General features: G+C 34.6%; 2 long non-coding RNA genes across 6 annotated transcripts; both read right to left on the reverse strand.

Moving 5' to 3' along the window:
* Positions 1-3,467: 3,467 nt before the first annotated feature.
* On the reverse strand, positions 3,468-8,250 carry LOC109614060 (uncharacterized). Its single transcript, XR_009342202.1, has 3 exons — positions 7,847-8,250; positions 3,716-5,701; positions 3,468-3,628 (listed from the first exon to the last, which is right to left on the reverse strand). It is a non-coding gene; the product is annotated as an uncharacterized LOC109614060 (long non-coding RNA).
* Positions 8,251-16,773: 8,523 nt separating this feature from the next.
* Positions 16,774-22,247, reverse strand: LOC131802452 (uncharacterized). 5 transcript variants are annotated; one of them, XR_009342199.1, is made up of 3 exons: positions 20,442-22,247; positions 19,664-20,195; positions 16,774-17,130 (listed from the first exon to the last, which is right to left on the reverse strand). It is a non-coding gene; the product is annotated as an uncharacterized LOC131802452 (long non-coding RNA). The 5 variants fall into 5 exon arrangements; XR_009342198.1 differs by lacking the exons at positions 19,664-20,195; positions 20,442-22,247 and adding an exon at positions 19,268-19,657; XR_009342200.1 differs by lacking the exons at positions 19,664-20,195; positions 20,442-22,247 and adding an exon at positions 18,119-19,261.

The following is a 22,247-nucleotide window of genomic DNA, read 5'->3' on the forward strand; positions in this document are numbered from 1 at the left end:
TTCATACTAAGTGTTTGTTGTTGTTCATATTTTACTTGACATCACCGGCTATTTATATATGTTTGCACATTTTCTACTCCCATAAATGTAAGATAAAAAATGATTTTTTTTAATTATTTATTTAAAATCTTTTATAAATTTTTTTTTAACAGGATCACAATCTTTCAAATCTTCAACAAGTATTTTTAGTTGTTCTATATGCTTAGTAATAGATGTAATTAAATCTACTAATAAATTCCTTTGTTCTGGTTCTGAATCTCTTCCGTTTATATGTGGACTTTCCGCACTGAATTGTATAAGGCATTCGTCATCATTCTGAACTCCTGTCCATTTTTGCAAGACCTCGTCTGCTTCACTTATTTGACCACCAAGGTCATCTTCTATAGCATTACTGGTATTTAATATGTCTTGGGAAAGGAGGGGGAGATAAAAATCAACAACTCTCTTGTGTTGCCTGATCTTCTTCGCAGGGCTCCCCAGAGGATGCTAAAAAATCTTCCGACATATCACCTGACAAAAGTATATCATTTATGATGAGGAGGTCTTCATCAATAAAGTTTCGGTTAGGTCCTCCAGTCCTCTCATCTTCACGGTATTCCATTCGAACTTCCTCCTGGGTTTCAACCGAATCTCCTCCTGGCGTTTCCCTTTTCATTTTCTTTTTTAAAATATTTCGCCACCTCTCCATCCAAATCAAGGCCTCAAAAAAACTTTGCGTCACTCCACTCGCATTGAGAAAATTTCATTGCTGAAATTATTGGATTGGTCTATGTCTATTTAGTTACAACATAAACAACTAGGTTTTATATATGTTTTCTTACTACACACAAGTCGTACAGAAGAACATTAACTCAAGGTATCAATCAGAACTTTGCATATTTTATTGCCCGTAATCCCCTTCCCTTGGATTGCTCTAGGTGTGAAATAAATCCTCACTTAAAACATAAGTCTCCACTTAAAACTAGATCGATTCGAACTTGTTATAATTTTTTTACCGCTAACCTCCTTCCCTTTCTTATATTCCTTTACCATGATATACATTTTGGTCAAAACAACTGAAATAATCGCTGCAGCTACAAGGCTGATTGTAGAAGCCGATTTGCACAACTTCTGTCGATTTAAGAGCAGTGTTTTCATATTATCGCAGGTCATACTCACGCCAAAAGTTAAATAGAAACTTATATTTTTAGACCATTCCAAAATATTAGATGAACAACGTAGAAATTTGTTACTAAACCAATAACATTGTAAGTAATAAACATCACCTTCAAAAAAATTTCCAAATCTGTACTTTCCTGCGGGAATTGTCCAGCAACTTCCTTTTGAGAGAATAAGACAGTTTTATTCTCTTTTACAACAAAACTGCTAAAAGTTAACAAACGGAATCCCTGCAAAAACTTAGGAGGAATTAGCTGATTTGTCAAAACAAAACAATTTGTCGTCATATACAGAAATTAATCATGCAAGCGTTTTCCGCTGCCATATTCAGACCCGCAAAGGCGACATGACGGTCTACTCGAATTAGCCGTATACAATTGTGCATTGACTTCCATCGGTCTTGGTAATACATAGAATGAAAAGAAAAATAAGAGACAAATAGCAATCTGCCACTCCTTTTTATAGGCTTCATTTTGTTGTGAATCGTATTGGCGTTGTAACCTATTATGGCATAGGGCTTCCGCTTCTCGGTTTGCTCGTCAACATTGCAGGTGTAGTGCATTTTGGAGAGCACGTTCACCACTTTTTTCCTGCACGTATAAGCATAATGCTATATCCTCTTCGTTGAACCCAAAATAATGTACTATTGATGGTGCACTTCGGGTTCTTCTTGAACTCCTGGGGAATGAATGTTTTGTTGTAGCGCACTGTACCAACATATGCAGTCTTCCGCCTCAACAAAACACGCGCCAAGTCAAGAGTGGTAAAGAAATTATCCGCGTATATATTACGGCTAGATTTTAAATATTTTCCACAAGATCCAGCACAACGTTGTGCCCTTGGTTTATCTCCCGTTGTTGGTTTGACAGTTTCCCATAATATATCATTCCCTTCACAGGATAAAAACTCTATGAGACCATATTTAGCTGGCTTTGACGTAATATAATGTGTGCGGCCTCTGTAAGGAAACAACTACTTAAAAACTTTTAGTGCTCCATGAGGAGTGTAAGCTTCTGCCAAGTTATGTAGCAATATTTGCCAAATATCGTCAATAGCCGCAGATTTGCCGTTGTCGAGTATTTCAATTATCGAATCGAATAATTCAGCTTTGTATATTGTGCAACGCGTCGCGCTCCATAATTCCATAGCTGGTTAATCCATGGCTTGATCTTGTGAGTCCAGCTACAAAGGCGTCAAACTCTTTCACTGTCACTGGCTGCCACTCCTTTTTCTTCGTTGGATTCGCCAAATTCTATGCACCTACATCCTCCCTGTCATTACGTAGTATTAAGTGTATTATTTCCTATGTCATGATAGTTTCTTTCTTAGGAAGTTGAACATGTTATGATTACGAGTGCACCACCAGCATGGTATTTTTTTACTCCATTGGGTGTCATCTTTACCAGTATAGTAAATTTCATTCGTTTCCTATCATTTTCTTCCTCTTCATCATCGTTGTCATCAGTATCTTCATTTAGCTCGACGTATTCTTCAGTTTCGGCATTTGACTCTTCAGCAGGTTGGTATGTGCGATCTTCATCATGCTCAACTTCATAATTATCAATTGCGGCAATAAAATTCATGTCTTCGAATTTTTCTTAGAAGTTTTTGTTTTTATTATCATCCCTAGTGTCTGTAGTGGCCGAAGTAGGAGTAATTCCAGTTTGAAAAGGCAAAAACGTCCCTAGGGACCTTCTCACCCATCGGAGGTTGAAAGGACATTTCACATTAAAGACAAGAAAAATTAAATTTTCTTCAAATATTAATTATAATTTATTTACTCATAACTTACGTGTAGTATTAACTTATGCTTAAGTTGAGTTTAGTGGCTATGCTCGGATTGACATGAAACATGATATTATTGATGCAAATCATGAAATTGTGATTTTTTTCGGCCGGGGCTTAAGCTTCATGGATCCAATAACCCCATCATATGACCACTTGTTGAATAGGTAAACTTAATCGGTTTTGTAGAACCAGATGTTTCATCCGAACTTTCTGTAAAACATCCGGGTATTACCCCCAGGAAAAAATGACTTTCCCTTAATCAGGTTAAAAATACCTACTTGCGATAAAAAAAAAAAATGATCCGAGCATTGCCCCTAAATTCAATATTTCCAACCGCAAACCACTTGTTACGGCAGAATTTTTCTAGCTATTCAGTAGAAGTAAAATTTAGAATTCCGATAAAGTAGCTGTAGTAGTAGAATCTCAATCTTTGAAATATTTGGGTATAAAGTACTCTTCATAAACTTTCCAGTGATACTAACATTATCCCTATACAGAATTCAGACAAAAGGCGTCAAATATGGCGATTTTTAATCGTATCGTATATTTGAGTATGAATTAATTTGCGTAAGCTTTCCAGTGATACCCATATTGTCCTGTCAGAAATATCCTAGCAGGGGCACAGGTGGTCAAGGTTATCCTGGCACATAGAATTCCTACAAGTCATCGAATTTGTCGATTCCTAAAACGAATCGTAAACAATAATAATAAACTACTACTCAATATTGAGTAGGAAATACTCTTCATAAGCTTTTAAACGGCAATTCACCTGTTCCAGCAGAATTATTCTGGTACACACGTCTGTTAACACAAAAGTTTTGCAAGAGGGCGATTTAAAAAAAAAATTTTTGACAGTTCTTTCACTGAAAATTTGCAAATTCTCGCAGGACAAATTCCTTCTTGTAATCTCTTGCAACCCTTCTTCTTCCGGTGATTTATATTTGGACAAGCAATTTAAAAACATCTTCATTTAGGAAACTAATTGCTTTGTTTTTCGACTCATTTTTAATTTTTGTGTATTTCATTTTTTTTATGACGGACAAATTGTTTTGTTTTGACAAATCATCTGATTGCTTGCAAGTTTTTTGTAGGGTTTTCGTCTGTTTACCTTCTACATGAAACTTCTACATGAAACTACTTTACTCTCTCCGAAAGATGTTGCTGGACAACTAGAAACAACTAAGTATATGCGACAACGCCCACCAGGAAGTACGACGAATATTTAAATAAGTGAAAACATACTTTTTTAATTATATGTTTCTTACCATTGTTGTAATATATGAGTACTTTTGAGAAAAAAATAATATTATTGCAGATCTGTTTATCTGTTTCTGATTTGTGCCTTCGCTAATTTAATTCAAGTTATCTAAATGGAACAAAGATGGCCAGATAGACAGTTTCTAGGCTTTCGGCTGTTGAAAATTTGTGAATGATATAAACATGTATATAACGTTATAAACTTCTAAAATATTCTAATATCGCACATAATGCATCCCTAGTTGGCTGATAAAAGTTGAGGTCGTATTATTGAAACCTCGCTGCTGATAATGTTTCCTTGTGTACATTTTACAAATATAGCTAAGTTGGAGACTGACCGGAGACTGGATTTTTGTTCTACGAAAATATAAAAATAAAAATATGTTCTTTATAAAAATTTCCAAATGATATTTGTCGCCTTTGTTCTCAAATCAGATTTTCATAGGACAAAAAATGAGCCTCGGTGTTTTTTGTTGTAAAATATTTAAGCTTTCTAGAGAATAACTGCATTATTTTGCGTGTCGTTCTCTGCAACCAAACTAATTTTTTTAAATCAAATGACAGGCCTACGGCTATTAAAGATTAAAATTTGACAGACCATATATGAAATGGAGTGGTCCGGTATAAGGTATAAAGGTTGGTGGAAATATTGGTATATGCGAAATTTGAAGGTGGTCGGACATTTCATATTTTACGAGAATTATTAGATTTTATAAGAATTATGATTATTCAAAACTTTGACACTGTGTGAGGGATTAACCGTTGGTAGAAATATTATGATGTACCAAACAGTCGGATGCTCTTTTTGCATTTTATGAGGGTTATTAGAATTTAACATTTTAACCCGTTGTGTAGAAGGTACAAGGAGTAGTCCGATCTACCACGTCTCCATAAAATATATAGAGTTGGTAGAATTTTAGGAATATGCGAAATATGAAATTTGATAATCGGAGTCTTCTTTCAACTTCTTTCATATTATTATATTTTAAGATCAATGTGCGCACCAGCATTTTTTTACATTTTTGCTGTATCCAATTATATACACCCTCTGTGGCCATATGGCTGATATCATGAACCTGTGGAGAACAATCATTTGATATATACATCGAACGACTTCTTTTTGAAAAAATGAAGTGAAATGAAATTATACAAATAATACCAAATTTTTACAAATAATAATCTCATGTACTTCATTTATTCACAATTATTAATACGAATGTGTACCAAGACATACGATAGAACTCAATGTTTAGGGTAGAGATTCTTTCACACATTAAATATATTTATTTTGGAAACATATCATAAGTGCACCAAGCGCAGTTATCACAATGACAGTTTTTACATTAAAAATTTTATTTGATTTATTGCACAAATCTCCTCGGCAGTAGCAATGTGTTTTTAATGAGGCCGCCATGGTGTTTTCAGTTACTTCCTTACAACCTTCTTCATAGACTTCTTGTACTGAATACTCCTGGTTCCATCTACCATTATTAAATACCTAAAAAGAAACAACCGATTATCTATTTGGTAAAATCAATCGACTACTACTGATATAAATAAAAATATGTTTAAGATATGTATGTAAACAGATCTTCTTTTGATGTTGTTTTACCTCAAAATCTTTTCGATAAAGTAATTACGAATGAATTTTGGCCTGCTAGAGCATTTGTAATAGAATTTGTAGAAAAAAAAAAAAAAAAAAAAACAGAAAATTTAGCTCATATACCTCACTTACTAAAAAAAACTAAATAATGATTTATCAATTTGCTATCAGAATTTAAGGGGGATAAAATTTCAATTATATCGCTTATACGCTGATAGTTTTGCCTTTGATTACAACAGTTTATCATTTTCCGAAACTTGGTTAAAGCCATTTATTTGATACCCGAAATTGTATGTCCAAAATGTCAGTTATATCGCAAAGATCGTATAAATATACAAGATGGGGTGTTATTATTGTTGTAGATGCAACATATCCCTCCAATATATTTGAAATAAAAGATTTTAATGATATTGAATTTATCAGCACAATTGTCGATTTGGACAAACGTAATTTTTTTCTCACATGCTCTCATATACCTCCATCGTCAGACGCTGTCTTATATTATCGCCATATTTCAGCAATATCACCAATAGTTTAGAAAGTGGATGTTATTGATTATATTTTGGCCCTTGGAGATTTTAACATGCCATCCATTAAGTTGATCTCATTGCCAGATTCAGAATCAATGATTCCTTTAACCCCATCTGGGAAATGTAACCATTTTTTGCGATTTAGACCTTCATCAAACAAATAGTATAGAAAAAACTTTTGAAAAAATCTTGATTTAGCATTTGTTAATATCACACAGTATTTTAAAATTTTAAGAATCCCTGCTATCTTAACACCCGAAGATAATTATCATCTAACAGTGTGTATATTAATGTCACTGAGTAGTATAATTATAGTATCAGTAAGACCGTTTGGATAATGTTGGAAAACTTTTTAAAATACCATGAAGTGAGTGAGGCCGTTGTATCGGGGCCATACCAAAACGGGAACCTCCATAGACAATTTTATACTTCAAGGATTGTCATCTACCAAATCTTCTTAAATACAAAATTTGGAACAATTTTGGGGGTAAATGTGACTAGGATTATTAAAATACCGAGTATCTGTGAGTATAGTTATATGTGCGCTATAGGAAAACGTGGACATAAATTTTCAATGTTTCGCCACAGGAGCCAGAACCTATTACGTACTACAAATACCAACTTTGGGACAAATCCATGGAATAATGTGTCAAAAATTATCAAAACACCGAAAATCGGAAATTATGGGGACAATACAAAAAATGGACCTTAATCCATTATGAACTACAAATACCAATTTTTAGACATATCTTTGGAATGTGGCAAACATCATAAAAATACCGAATATAGGGAGGTACAATTATAATATAATATATACGGCTATACAAAAAAGAGGTGCTATGCATACAATGTTTCACAGCCGGAGCTAGAATCCATTATGAACTACAAATACCAATTTTTAGACAAATTTGTGGAATTGGCAAAAATCATCAAAATACCGAATTTCGGGATGTGTGTTATATGGCGGCTATTCCAAAATCTCATTTAAACACAATACAAATTGTTCTGCCAAATTTTGAAGCTCTGCGTCAATAATGTGGGCGGTATCGTGATTTCAACAGACAAACGGACATCGTAAATGGCCAGCGCACCACTTCATCGTTAAATCGACTTAGAACTTTATGGGGTCTACAACGAACATTTAGGGATGTTACAAACGGGATGACAAAGTTAATATTCCCCCCTTTTCAATGTGGAGGGTAAACAAATTTAAATGTAATCCAAAGTCCATTTGTAAATTTAGAAAGAAACATATTCTAAATCTTGTTTATTAAAAGTCGATAATTATGAACATATTCCGATACTGAAATCGCTGAATATTTTGCTAAGTGTTTCGCGTCTGCCTATTATGACAACTTTCCGCAAAATTTTTTCTATCCATATAAATTACCAGGATTTCCTGAAGTAACTATACTTTATTGTCAATTTCAACAGGTCCACGTAATTTAAAGCAATACATTCTGGGTCCGGAAGATGTTTCCAGTATAATATTACAATTCTGTTAAAATACCTTGTAGGTCCCTTTAACATTGCAGTACCATTATTCACTTGAATTTGGTCATTTCCCTTGTGATTGGAAACAATTGTATTTGCTTCATCTACATTAATCCGGCAGCTTAGTAGATGTTTCCAATTATAGAGGAATTGCAAAATTGACAGCCATTCCATTTGAAAAATTAATTACTGACGTAATTTCCCATAAAATCATATCTTTCTAAGTCCATTTCAACATGGTTTCCGCAGTAGACTCTCAACCATTACTAATCTTATCCAATTTTTATGAGAGGTAATTATAGGGTTTGTTCACAACAAATAAACTGATATAAATTATACCGATTTCAGCAAAGCCTTTGATGAAGTCAATCATAGGTTACTTTTATTCAAACGTAAATTATTTAATAGTTACTTGGTTTTATGGATTTCTTCCTATTTGTGCGATAGTTCACAGATAGTTTTGTTTGAAATTGCCATTCTAAATCTCTTGATGTTCCATCTGGTGTTCCACAAGGAAGTCATCCTGGGGCCAGCTCTATTTCTATGGTTTGCTAATGATCTACCAAATTCAATTGAGTATTCTAAAATTATTAAAGTACGCTGAAGATTTAAAATTATTCTTGACTCATAAATCTTCTTGACTCATTTTGACTTACTGTAAAGAGATTTAAATAGGCTTTTTAATTGGCGTCAACTCAATGGCATGGAGTTGAATTTAAAAAAGTGTAAGCATATGTGTTTTTTTTAAATCTAACCCTAAATTAAAATTAAATTATAGTATAAATGGGTATGTGTTATCAACAGTTGTTGTTGTAGCAGTGTTAACATGCTCCATTGTTTATATTCTGATTAATTCGGTTCTTCCTCAATGTCCAGGTTTAGGAATTCTGCTACCTTTATGGGCTGTAGCCAGATATCCTCTGGACCGAGTTGGACAATTAACCCTTTCAGTGTTTTTGTCAAATATATTTGACATTTAAAAGTACTCTCTTTCTTTGCCATTTCTTGTTTTTCTTACGAACCGTTATTTTTGATATTTTTTAATAACAGACACGTACGCTATTTAAAAATATTGCAGTTCTATTCTATTAGTTTCGTTTTCGAATTTCTGAGCACATTTTAGTAAATTAGTACGGAATTTCAGATTTTTATCTCGACAAAAATTTTCATTGACACTGAAAGGGTTAAACAGATGCGGCGTATTGTGCGGGCCAGTATCGCATGCTGGGCAGGCGTTCCGCACATCTTCGTCAATTCGTGTCCAACACGAATTGAGACGGCTGCACAATCTTGAAGGTAGTTGGGTCAAAACTACCCTGGTCTGCCTAGGCAGCCGACGTTTTTGACAAGTTAAGGACTTTGGTTAGATACTCAACTCCCGGTGTGAAGTTGCTTCAACATTGATATTCCGTCCGGGCCCAACGCGACTTAGCGTTTCGTATGACATTCGCAACATTACCCATCGTAAACTGTGGAGGTACATCCTCGGAGGGAAGAGCTCTTATACGACGTAGTACTCTTCGTCTCGCCCTGTCACTCTCAGGGTGCTCGACGAATTGGCGGTTAAAATGACCAGCGCACCTCTTCGGATCAGTCACCGTTACGTCGTTATGTGTAACTGCAGTCCTATCATCCTTTTTCCCAGGGTTCAAGAGTGACTTTACGTTACCCACAGTTTACTTAAATCGGTTTCAATGTTGCAAAACATCAAAACTGTGACACTCTCTTCTTATGCGGGTGGGGGCATCCTCGTTTACCGTGCAAAATGTGGAGCAGTCAATCTGCTCTGCCAACGCTGATCCCCTCTGGTCATTACCTAGGACGGAATGCCACAACTCATGGTGGGCATTGAAATCCCCTAGTACCAGGTGGTTATTGCCTTCCAAAAGTGGACTTATATTAGGCAAGAAACGCGGTTCACAGTTATTAACTGGCGGGATATACACATTAAGCACCTCTACCTCCACACTTGACTGCTACCCCACCCACATTCCATGTATGGGCCACTAAGGACTAGCTCAGGCGAGATAGGTCTGTATTGAATAGAATGGTGTAACAGGAACGCTAATCCCCCACCTTATAAAATGTGAAATAAGAAATAATAGAATTATTGTCTTCAAATACCGTACATCATAATATGTCTACCAACACAAGATCTGATATGAAGAACGGATAGAAGGACCACTCTTTCAACATCAACACAAAATTTGATATAGGGGTCTACTCATTTTTGTACCTACCCCACAACGGATCAAAATTTTGAATAACCATGACACTCATAAAACACAGAATGAGCATCACTTTCTTTTCAAACATAGCATATCCTAAATATTCTACCAACACAAGGTCTAGTGTGGAGATGTGGCCCCATCTCCTGGTACCTTTCCCACAATGAATCAACAGGTTGAACAATTATAAACTTTGTATATTACAACATTTTTATCAACCAGAGATCTGATGTGAATATGGAAGTTATCGGCCCGCTCCTTTTACCACCTTCTCCACAAGGCTCAAAATTTTGAACAATCATAAATCTTATACATGAAAAGGAAGGCAGGGATTATCTTCAAACATCGTGTATTTAAACATTTCTTCATTTTTGTTAACAACTATTTGAATACATTTGGAAAAATATTTTGTTTTTTTTTTTATTTAAACTTTGTACATTCCAATAATTTCATCAGCATTATATGAAGTTTGAAAATGGAATAGGTTAAAGTGCGCCTAAGTTCGGCATGTCCCAGTAGTAGGCATTTTTCAAATTTTTATTCAAATAAATAAAAAAATGTATAAAAACTTCCAATATAATGCCAATATTTGTAAAATTTCTTGAAGAAAAGATGATTTTTTCCCTTAAAATTGACATTTTCGTCTGTGAAGGTCCTTCAGCATAAACGAGACAATGCATATTCTTTAGAAAAAAAATTGGTAAAGACGCCAAATGTAAAAGATACGTAACTATATTAAAAATTAAAAAAAAATCAATAGGTCTTTTTAAAACATTAAAAAATTGTCAAAAAAAAAAAACTGTTTAGATAAGAATATTTTCGTAAAATATTTATAGTTATGCATTTTTTTAAGAGTGCGACTTTTGGAACACAAAAAAAATAAGGACTTGCCCAAAGTCGGCATGTGGGTAGAAGGTAGTGACGAAGGGAGGCACTTATTTTTTCTGGTGCTTATTACAGCAATCCGAGGTTTGGTCCATGTAGCAGTATTTTATACTATTACACTGATTGCATGTATGATATCATTAATATTTTTTACGATCACCTGTGTTATCAAGTATTGTATGTTATTTTGTATTAAAAATTAAATTGTATATTATGTTGCAAAAATTATTATCTAGTGTTTTTTTATTTCATCTTTATTATTCTATTTGTTTTGCCTTCCCATCGCATGCTATTTCAAACAAAATGATGTCTGCCAACCTTACTTTAATCAACTAAAAAATAGGTCACTGGAACTGCAGAAGTCTTAAACTTCCTTAAAAAATATGAGCTTAAATCTATTTTGAAGGATTAGGTTTTGGATGTATTAGCCATTTTAGAGCATACTTGTCACTAGATATATTGGATATATCTGTAGCTATTCCAGGATATAGGTTAATACCTAACAGGGGTGGAGGTTTCGTGATCTATATATCGAATGGGCTTCACGTTAAAACCGTATTTTCTGTTGTGAAAGTCAATGGTCTAAGAATTTTATTTGGTGTAGTATATTTGCTACGTTTTGTTTTTGTTCGTGTGCCATTTGGAGTAGAACTTTCGGTATTGGGAAGTATTTTGGAAACAATATACATGTGTTGAAAAGTAATAAAGCGTTCAATCATATTTAAAAAAATGGATCGGTGCAAACCTTTTTGAGTACTTTTGAGAAAAAAATTATATTATTGCAAATCTGTTTATGACCCTGTTAACAACTGTGCACAATGTGTGATTTGTGCCTTCGCTAATTTAATTCAAATTATCTAAATGGAACAAAGATTTTTTTTTTAATTTATTGAATCTTTCATATATTCAATGAAAATAACAATAAGGTTTCATATCTTATATACTAATATTTTTATAGGGAGGTTGTCAATACAATCACCCCATATTTTTTCATGCTTTAATTATTAATTATAGTTTTTTTTTATGATATAGATGTGTGTTATTTTGTGGGCTTGTGGATACAGTTATATCCGTGAATTGATTGAGTAGGTAGTTAAGATTAGGTTAGATACAGATATATCTAAGTGAATCGCGGACTACAGAAATAGTCTTACGGATATAATGTTGCTTTGTTTAGATACAGTATTATCTAATCATCCCGCGGACTACAGTAATAGTCTTTTCGATTTCTTCACAGAAGCAGCTTCTAATTTAGCATACTACTACCTGTAGAAGTATAACAGTGGGCGACGTTCAATTGGCCAGACAAGAGCTAAAAATAATGAGAGCGTAAGACAAAAAAATAAACTATATGATAGAAAGAGTGTCACGTCTGCGCAGTCTATCGTGTCCTCCGAATAGTAGGAGTTGGCGGGCCAAGTTATTTGGGTGCTCGGATAGTTGGTTTAAGTACTTGCGGCAAAGCTTCTTTATTTCTTCTTCAACAGTAAGTATATTTAGGTCCTTGTGGATGTTTGCGTTCCTTATGTACCATCGTGCACCTGTAATAGATCGAAGAATATTCGACTGTCTTCTTTGTAGTTTACCTACGTTGGAGGCACTAGCTGTGCCCAGAGCTGTATGCCATACGTCCAAATTGGCTTTATTATAGTCTTATATAATAGGACTTTATATTCTAATTTAATAGAAGAACGTATACCAATTAACCATTCAAGATTGGCCTTTTTTAGTTTAATTTGTGTGATTTTTGCATCGATGTGTTGCTTCCATGTAAGTCTTCGGTCCAGGTGCATTCCGAGATATTATACGGTATCTTTCTGTGGAACTTGAGTATTAAAGATTTTTATCGTGGGGCAAAGTTCACGTTTTAGAGCAAAAGTAACATGTATGCACTTGCTTGCATTTACCGATATTCTCCATTTTGTCAGCCAATTCTCGAGAAGATATACATGGTATTGTAGTTTTTCCGACGCAATCAGAGGATCCTTGTGTATGCTAATGAAGGCAGTATCATCAGCAAACGTTGAGGTTAGAGTTTCATTGATTGTGGGCATATCGGCAGTAAATAACACGTACAGAATTGGTCCTAAGATACTACCCTGTGGGACGCCAGCCAATATTTTTCTCGAATTTGAAAGAATGTCTTTCGATTTAACAACAAACGTACGATTTGACAAATAACTACAAAAAAGTTTATGAGTGTTTTTAGGTAGAGTTTCACAAATTTTGTATAGAATTCCAAGATCCCAGACTCTGTCAAACGCTTGGGAAATGTCTATAAATAGCGCCAAGCAGTATTCCTTCCTTTCGAATGTCATTCTAATGTTTGTGACTATGCGGTGCACTTGCTCAATAGTACTGTGGTTCTTACGGAAGCCGAATTGGTGGTCGGGGATAATATTGCTATTTGTAATATGGGGAGTTAACTTCCTTAGTAATGTTGTTTCGAACAGCTTTGAGAGTATAGATAGAAGACTGATGGGTCTATACGATTTTACCTGCGTTGGATCTTTTCCAGGTTTCGGAATCATTACTATTTCAGATGCCTTCCATACAGACGGAAAGTACCCTACTCGAAGAATGCTGTTAAATATAAATAACAATAGTTTAACGGCCGGTGTTGGTAATTTCTTGAGGATGCTTGGAGTAATTCTATCTTTACCCGGGGATTTTTTTAGTTTTATCGAGGCTTTAGAACTTTCGATTTCTTTTAGAGAAAATCGTATTGGATTCTTAACAATGTCGTCAATTAAAGGTTGAACAACTGTCGATGGTCCGGGATTTGGGGTAAATACAGATTCAAGATGTTCGGCAAATGCGTTTACTTTTTCTTCTGTAGATCTTGCCCAAGTCCCATTTTCTAGGCGAATTGGAGATTCGTGGGCAATAGGTCTTTTCAAGTTTTTTGTGGCTTTCCATAAGCTGTAGTCGGTTCTCTCCGTGGGATCCAGGTTATTTAGGAATATTTTTAGGTTTCGTTCTTCATTTAATCTGAGTGCTTGTTGTAAGAGTTTTTCACATTCTTTTAGTTTTTCCCGAAACCTAGGTGGTCGGTACTTCTGCCATTCTCTTCTGGCCTTCCTTTTATCAGACACGAGTTTTCGAATGGTCGATGGATTATAGGAATTATTTTCTAGTTTTGAAAATTTAGTGGGAGTGGCAACATTGACAGTGGTGTTGACTATCGAAGTAAATATTTTAACTGCATTGTCAATTTCTTCTGCGGACTTTAGAGGAGTGTTAGAATTCACATGTGTACTGACATATTTTTTGTACTTCATCCAGTTTGTATATTTATTTGGTAGATAACCCTGGGAAGTTGCGAGTTGAACATCATTTAATGTTATTATAGTTGGGGAATGGTCTGACGACAAGTCAAACGAGGGTACCACGGACATTTGTTCCCTCTTAATATTCTTTGTTACCGCAAAGTCAATTAAGTCAGGACGTTTTTGCAGGTCTGAAGGCCAGTAAGTAGGCTGGCCAGTAGATAACACGTCCAGTTTAGCGGACGAAATGGAGTTTAAAAGCTGTCTACCTCTGGGTGTAATAAGTCTAGATCCCCAGAAGGTGTGTTTGGCATTATAATCTCCAGCTGCAATGAATCTACTACCAAGAGATGAGAAAAAGTGTGCGAATTCATCTTTTCTTATACTATGTCTCGGAGGACAATATATAGCAGATATAGCTGTATTCGTTGAAGTTAGTGCAACTGTTGTAGCTTGTAGGTGGTCAAACTTATATTCTGGCATGGGGTAGAGCTGAATTTTATTAGAAATTATCACCGCGGTGCCACCGCAAGCTCTCCCACTGGATGTTTAGTGTCGTATGTACTGTAACCGTTTATTCTAAAACAGTTTCTAGAAGTGAAATGAGTTTCAGATACCAGTAAAATGTGTATGTTGAGTGAGTGAATAAAGTTTTCGACCTCGTGTTTATGTTGGCTTAAGCCGTTTGCGTTCCAAAAATATATTCGAATTTTATCTATTTCTGTTTTAAAACTATTTGCATAATCATAGATTGATTTCTCACAATATCTTGCATCATGCTTTGCATACTTGTCATAAAAGAATTCATGGTGACGATTAGTTTTTCGAGATGATTCTATATTTGAATTTTTATAGTTGGGTGAGTCATTTCTCAAAGTATCAGAATATAAGTATTGCATATTCTGTGAGGGGAGATTGTAATTAGGAGCGGTGGTTTCATTCCTCTTGTTTAGCTCAGGGAACTCAGCTGTTTTGATATTAAATTGTGGATTTTCCCGTACCCGGTAGCTTGTAGGCTTTTTTGTGGCTAAGCTAGATTTTGTTAAGTGGATATATACAGGACATCCTCTGTAGTTTGCAGTATGATTTCCACCGCAATTGCTGCACTTTTTGACGCTTGGGTCAGTTTTGGGATGTGGATATTCCGATGATTTGTGGAGGTCACCACAAGTAACACAAACCGATAGCAATTTACAATACGTTTTGGTATGCCCATACTCTTGGCAGTTTGTACATTGAGGTTGGCCTTTTCTTTTTTGAGGTTCTTCAATTTTCACACCGCGATTACAAAGAAGCCTAAGGCTATAAATTGGATGAAATTGCCTTTTTTCTTTAGTTGCGAAGATTCGTATGTTAGTTCTACTTTAAACATAGGTTGCGGAACTTTATCTTTATTGAAAATGTTGATGATAGACTTTGTTTCGAATCCTTCTGCTGCGAGAGCATCTTTTATGTCCTCTATGGGTGTAGAACTATGAAGCCAGTTAGACAGTTTCTAGGTTTTCGACTGTTGAAAATTTGTAAATGATATAAACCTGTATATAACGTTATAAACTTCTAAAATATTCTAATATCCCACATAATGCATCCCAAGTTGGCTGATAAAAGTTGAGGTCGTATTATTGAATCTTCGCTGATGATAATGTTTCCTTGTGCACATTTTTCAAATATAGCTAAGTTGGAGACTGGCCGGAGACTGGATTTTCGTTCTACGAAAATATAAAAATAAAAATATGTTCTTTATAAAAATTTCCAAATGATATTTGTCGCCTTTATTCTCAAATCAGATTTTCATAGGACAAAAAATGAGCCTCGGTGTTTTTTGTTGTAAAATATTTAAGCTTTCTAGAGAATAACTGCATTATTTTGCTTGTCGTTCTCTGCAACCAAACTAATTTTTTTAAATCAGATGACAGGCATACGGCCATTAAAGATTAAAATTTGACAGACCATATATGAAATGGAGTGGTCCGGTATAAGGTATAAAGTTGGTGGAAATATTGGTATATGCGAAATTTGAAGGTGGTCGGACATTTCATATTTTACGAGAATTATTAGATTTTATAAGAATTATGATTATTCAAAACTTTGACACTGTGTGAGGGATTAACCAGAAGTAATGGTACGATTTATACCATCTTCACACCAGGTCTTGTGTTGGTAGAAATATTATGATGTACCAAGTTTGAAAACAGTCGGATGCTCTTTTTGCATTTTATGAGGGTTATTAGAATTTAACATTTTAACCCGTTGTGTAGAAGGTACAAGGAGTAGTCCGATCCACCACGTCTCCATAAAATATATAGAGTTGGTAGAATTTTTGGAATATGCGAAATATGAAATTTGATAAACGGAGTCTTCTTACATCTTCTTTCATATTATTATATTTTAAGATCAATGTGCGCACCAGCATTTTTTTACATTTTTGCTGTATCCAATTATATACACCCTCTGTGGCCATATGGCTGATATCATGAACCTATGGAGAACAAACATTTGATATATACATCGAACGACTTCTTTTTGAAAAAATGAAGTGAAATGAAAGTATACAAATAATACCAAATTTTTACACATAATAATCTCATGTACTTTATTTATTCACAATTAACTTATCACAATTATTATTTAATACGAATGTGTACCAAGACATACGATAGAACACCATGTTTAGAGTAGAGATTCTTTCACACTTAAATATATTTATTTTGGAAACATATCATAAGTGCACCAAGCGCAGTTATCACAATGACAGTTTTTACATTAAAAATTTTATTTGATTTATTGCACAAATCTCCTCGGCAGTAGCAATGTGTTTTTAATGAGGCCGCCATGGTGTTTTCAGTTACTTCCTTACAACCTTCTTCATAGACTTCTTGTACTGAATACTCCTGGTTCCATCTACCATTATTAAATACCTAAAAAGAAACAACCGATTATCTATTTGGTAAAATCAATCGACTACTACTGATATAAATAAAAATATGTTTAAGATATGTATGTAAACAGATCTTCTTTTGATGTTGTTTTACCTCAAAATCTTTTCGATAAAGTAATTACGAATGAATTTTGGCCTGCTAAAGCATTTGTAATAGAATTTGTAGAAAAAAAAAAAAACAGAAAATTTAGCTCATATACCTCACTTACTAAAAAAAACTAAATAATGATTTATCAATTTGCTATCAGAATTTAAGGGGGATAAAATTTCAATTATATCGCTTATACGCTGATAGTTTTGCCTTTGATTACAACAGTTTATCATTTTCCGAAACTTGGTTTAAGCCATTTATTTGATACCCGAAATTGTATGTCCAAAATGTCAGTTATATCGCAAAGATCGTATAAATATACAAGGTGGGGTGTTATTATTGTTGTAGATGCAACATATCCCTCCAATATATTTGAAATAAAAGATTTTAATGATATAGAATTTATCAGCACAATTGTCGATTTGGACAAACGTAATTTTTTTCTCACATGCTCTCATATACCTCCATCGTCAGACGCTGTCTTATATTATCGCCATATTTCAGCAATATCACCAATAGTTTAGAAAGTGGATGTTATTGATTATATTTTGGCCCTTGGAGATTTTAACATGCCATCCATTAAGTTGATCTCATTGCCAGATTCAGAATCAATGATTCCTTTAACCCCATCTGGGAAATGTAACCATTTTTTGCGATTTAGACCTTCATCAAACAAATAGTATAGAAAAAACTTTTGAAAAAATCTTGATTTAGCATTTGTTAATATCACACAGTATTTTAAAATTTTAAGAATCCCTGCTATCTTAACACCCGAAGATAATTATCATCTAACAGTGTGTATATTAATGTCACTGAGTAGTATAATTATAGTATCAGTAAGACCGTTTGGATAATGTTGGAAAACTTTTTAAAATACCATGAAGTGAGTGAGGCCGTTGTATCGGGGCCATACCAAAACGGGAACCTCCATAGACAATTTTATACTTCAAGGATTGTCATCTACCAAATCTTCTTAAATACAAAATTTGGAACAATTTTGGGGGTAAATGTGACTAGGATTATTAAAATACCGAGTATCTGTGAGTATAGTTATATGTGCGCTATAGGAAAACGTGGACATAAATTTTCAATGTTTCGCCACAGGAGCCAGAACCTATTACGTACTACAAATACCAACTTTGGGACAAATCCATGGAATAATGTGTCAAAAATTATCAAAACACCGAAAATCGGAAATTATGGGGACAATACAAAAAATGGACCTTAATCCATTATGAACTACAAATACCAATTTTTAGACATATCTTTGGAATGTGGCAAACATCATAAAAATACCGAATATAGGGAGGTACAATTATAATATAATATATACGGCTATACAAAAAAGAGGTGCTATGCATACAATGTTTCACAGCCGGAGCTAGAATCCATTATGAACTACAAATACCAATTTTTAGACAAATTTGTGGAATTGGCAAAAATCATCAAAATACCGAATTTCGGGATGTGTGTTATATGGCGGCTATTCCAAAATCTCATTTAAACACAATACAAATTGTTCTGCCAAATTTTGAAGCTCTGCGTCAATAATGTGGGCGGTATCGTGATTTCAACAGACAAACGGACATCGTAAATGGCCAGCGCACCACTTCATCGTTAAATCGACTTAGAACTTTATGGGGTCTACAACGAACATTTAGGGATGTTACAAACGGGATGACAAAGTTAATATTCCCCCCTTTTCAATGTGGAGGGTAAACAAATTTAAATGTAATCCAAAGTCCATTTGTAAATTTAGAAAGAAACATATTCTAAATCTTGTTTATTAAAAGTCGATAATTATGAACATATTCCGATACTGAAATCGCTGAATATTTTGCTAAGTGTTTCGCGTCTGCCTATTATGACAACTTTCCGCAAAATTTTTTCTATCCATATAAATTACCAGGATTTCCTGAAGTAACTATACTTTATTGTCAATTTCAACAGGTCCACGTAATTTAAAGCAATACATTCTGGGTCCGGAAGATGTTTCCAGTATAATATTACAATTCTGTTAAAATACCTTGTAGGTCCCTTTAACATTGCAGTACCATTATTCACTTGAATTTGGTCATTTCCCTTGTGATTGGAAACAATTGTATTTGCTTCATCTACATTAATCCGGCAGCTTAGTAGATGTTTCCAATTATAGAGGAATTGCAAAATTGACAGCCATTCCATTTGAAAAATTAATTACTGACGTAATTTCCCATAAAATCATATCTTTCTAAGTCCATTTCAACATGGTTTCCGCAGTAGACTCTCAACCATTACTAATCTTATCCAATTTTTATGAGAGGTAATTATAGGGTTTGTTCACAACAAATAAACTGATATAAATTATACCGATTTCAGCAAAGCCTTTGATGAAGTCAATCATAGGTTACTTTTATTCAAACGTAAATTATTTAATAGTTACTTGGTTTTATGGATTTCATCCTATTTGTGCGATAGTTCACAGATAGTTTTGTTTGAAATTGCCATTCTAAATCTCTTGATGTTCCATCTGGTGTTCCACAAGGAAGTCATCCTGGGGCCAGCTCTATTTCTATGGTTTGCTAATGATCTACCAAATTCAATTGAGTATTCTAAAATTATTAAAGTACGCTGAAGATTTAAAATTATTCTTGACTCATAAATCTTCTTGACTCATTTTGACTTACTGTAAAGAGATTTAAATAGGCTTTTTAATTGGCGTCAACTCAATGGCATGGAGTTGAATTTAAAAAAGTGTAAGCATATGTGTTTTTTTTAAATCTAACCCTAAATTAAAATTAAATTATAGTATAAATGGGTATGTGTTATCAACAGTTGTTGTTGTAGCAGTGTTAACATGCTCCATTGTTTATATTCTGATTAATCCGGTTCTTCCTCAATGTCCAGGTTTAGGAATTCTGCTACCTTTATGGGCTGTAGCCAGATATCCTCTGGACCGAGTTGGACAATTAACCCTTTCAGTGTTTTTGTCAAATATATTTGACATTTAAAAGTACTCTCTTTCTTTGCCATTTCTTGTTTTTCTTACGAACCGTTATTTTTGATATTTTTTAATAACAGACACGTACGCTATTTAAAAATATTGCAGTTCTATTCTATTAGTTTCGTTTTCGAATTTCTGAGCACATTTTAGTAAATTAGTACGGAATTTCAGATTTTTATCTCGACAAAAATTTTCATTGACACTGAAAGGGTTAAACAGATGCGGCGTATTGTGCGGGCCAGTATCGCATGCTGGGCAGGCGTTCCGCACATCTTCGTCAATTCGTGTCCAACACGAATTGAGACGGCTGCACAATCTTGAAGGTAGTTGGGTCAAAACTACCCTGGTCTGCCTAGGCAGCCGACGTTTTTGACAAGTTAAGGACTTTGGTTAGATACTCAACTCCCGGTGTGAAGTTGCTTCAACATTGATATTCCGTCCGGGCCCAACGCGACTTAGCGTTTCGTATGACATTCGCAACATTACCCATCGTAAACTGTGGAGGTACATCCTCGGAGGGAAGAGCTCTTATACGACGTAGTACTCTTCGTCTCGCCCTGTCACTCTCAGGGTGCTCGACGAATTGGCGGTTAAAATGACCAGCGCACCTCTTCGGATCAGTCACCGTTACGTCGTTATGTGTAACTGCAGTCCTATCATCCTTTTTCCCAGGGTTCAAGAGTGACTTTACGTTACCCACAGTTTACTTAAATCGGTTTCAATGTTGCAAAACATCAAAACTGTGACACTCTCTTCTTATGCGGGTGGGGGCATCCTCGTTTACCGTGCAAAATGTGGAGCAGTCAATCTGCTCTGCCAACGCTGATCCCCTCTGGTCATTACCTAGGACGGAATGCCACAACTCATGGTGGGCATTGAAATCCCCTAGTACCAGGTGGTTATTGCCTTCCAAAAGTGGACTTATATTAGGCAAGAAACGCGGTTCACAGTTATTAACTGGCGGGATATACACATTAAGCACCTCTACCTCCACACTTGACTGCTACCCCACCCACATTCCATGTATGGGCCACTAAGGACTAGCTCAGGCGAGATAGGTCTGTATTGAATAGAATGGTGTAACAGGAACGCTAATCCCCCACCTTATAAAATGTGAAATAAGAAATAATAGAATTATTGTCTTCAAATACCGTACATCATAATATGTCTACCAACACAAGATCTGATATGAAGAACGGATAGAACGGACCACTCTTTCAACATCAACACAAAATTTGATATAGGGGTCTACTCATTTTTGTACCTACCCCACAACGGATCAAAATTTTGAATAACCATGACACTCATAAAACACAGAATGAGCATCACTTTCTTTTCAAACATAGCATATCCTAAATATTCTACCAACACAAGGTCTAGTGTGGAGATGTGGCCCCATCTCCTGGTACCTTTCCCACAATGAATCAACAGGTTGAACAATTATAAACTTTGTATATTACAACATTTTTATCAACCAGAGATCTGATGTGAATATGGAAGTTATCGGCCCGCTCCTTTTACCACCTTCTCCACAAGGCTCAAAATTTTGAACAATCATAAATCTTATACATGAAAAGGAAGGCAGGGATTATCTTCAAACATCGTGTATTTAAACATTTCTTCATTTTTGTTAACAACTATTTGAATACATTTGGAAAAATATTTTGTTTTTTTTTTTATTTAAACTTTGTACATTCCAATAATTTCATCAGCATTATATGAAGTTTGAAAATGGAATAGGTTAAAGTGCGCCTAAGTTCGGCATGTCCCAGTAGTAGGCATTTTTCAAATTTTTATTCAAATAAATAAAAAAATGTATAAAAACTTCCAATATAATGCCAATATTTGTAAAATTTCTTGAAGAAAAGATGATTTTTTCCCTTAAAATTGACATTTTCGTCTGTGAAGGTCCTTCAGCATAAACGAGACAATGCATATTCTTTAGAAAAAAAATTGGTAAAGACGCCAAATGTAAAAGATACGTAACTATATTAAAAATTAAAAAAAAATCAATAGGTCTTTT

This window comes from Musca domestica, unplaced genomic scaffold, assembly GCF_030504385.1.
Source record: "Musca domestica strain aabys unplaced genomic scaffold, Musca_domestica.polishedcontigs.V.1.1 21, whole genome shotgun sequence".
NCBI lineage: Eukaryota > Metazoa > Arthropoda > Insecta > Diptera > Muscidae > Musca > Musca domestica.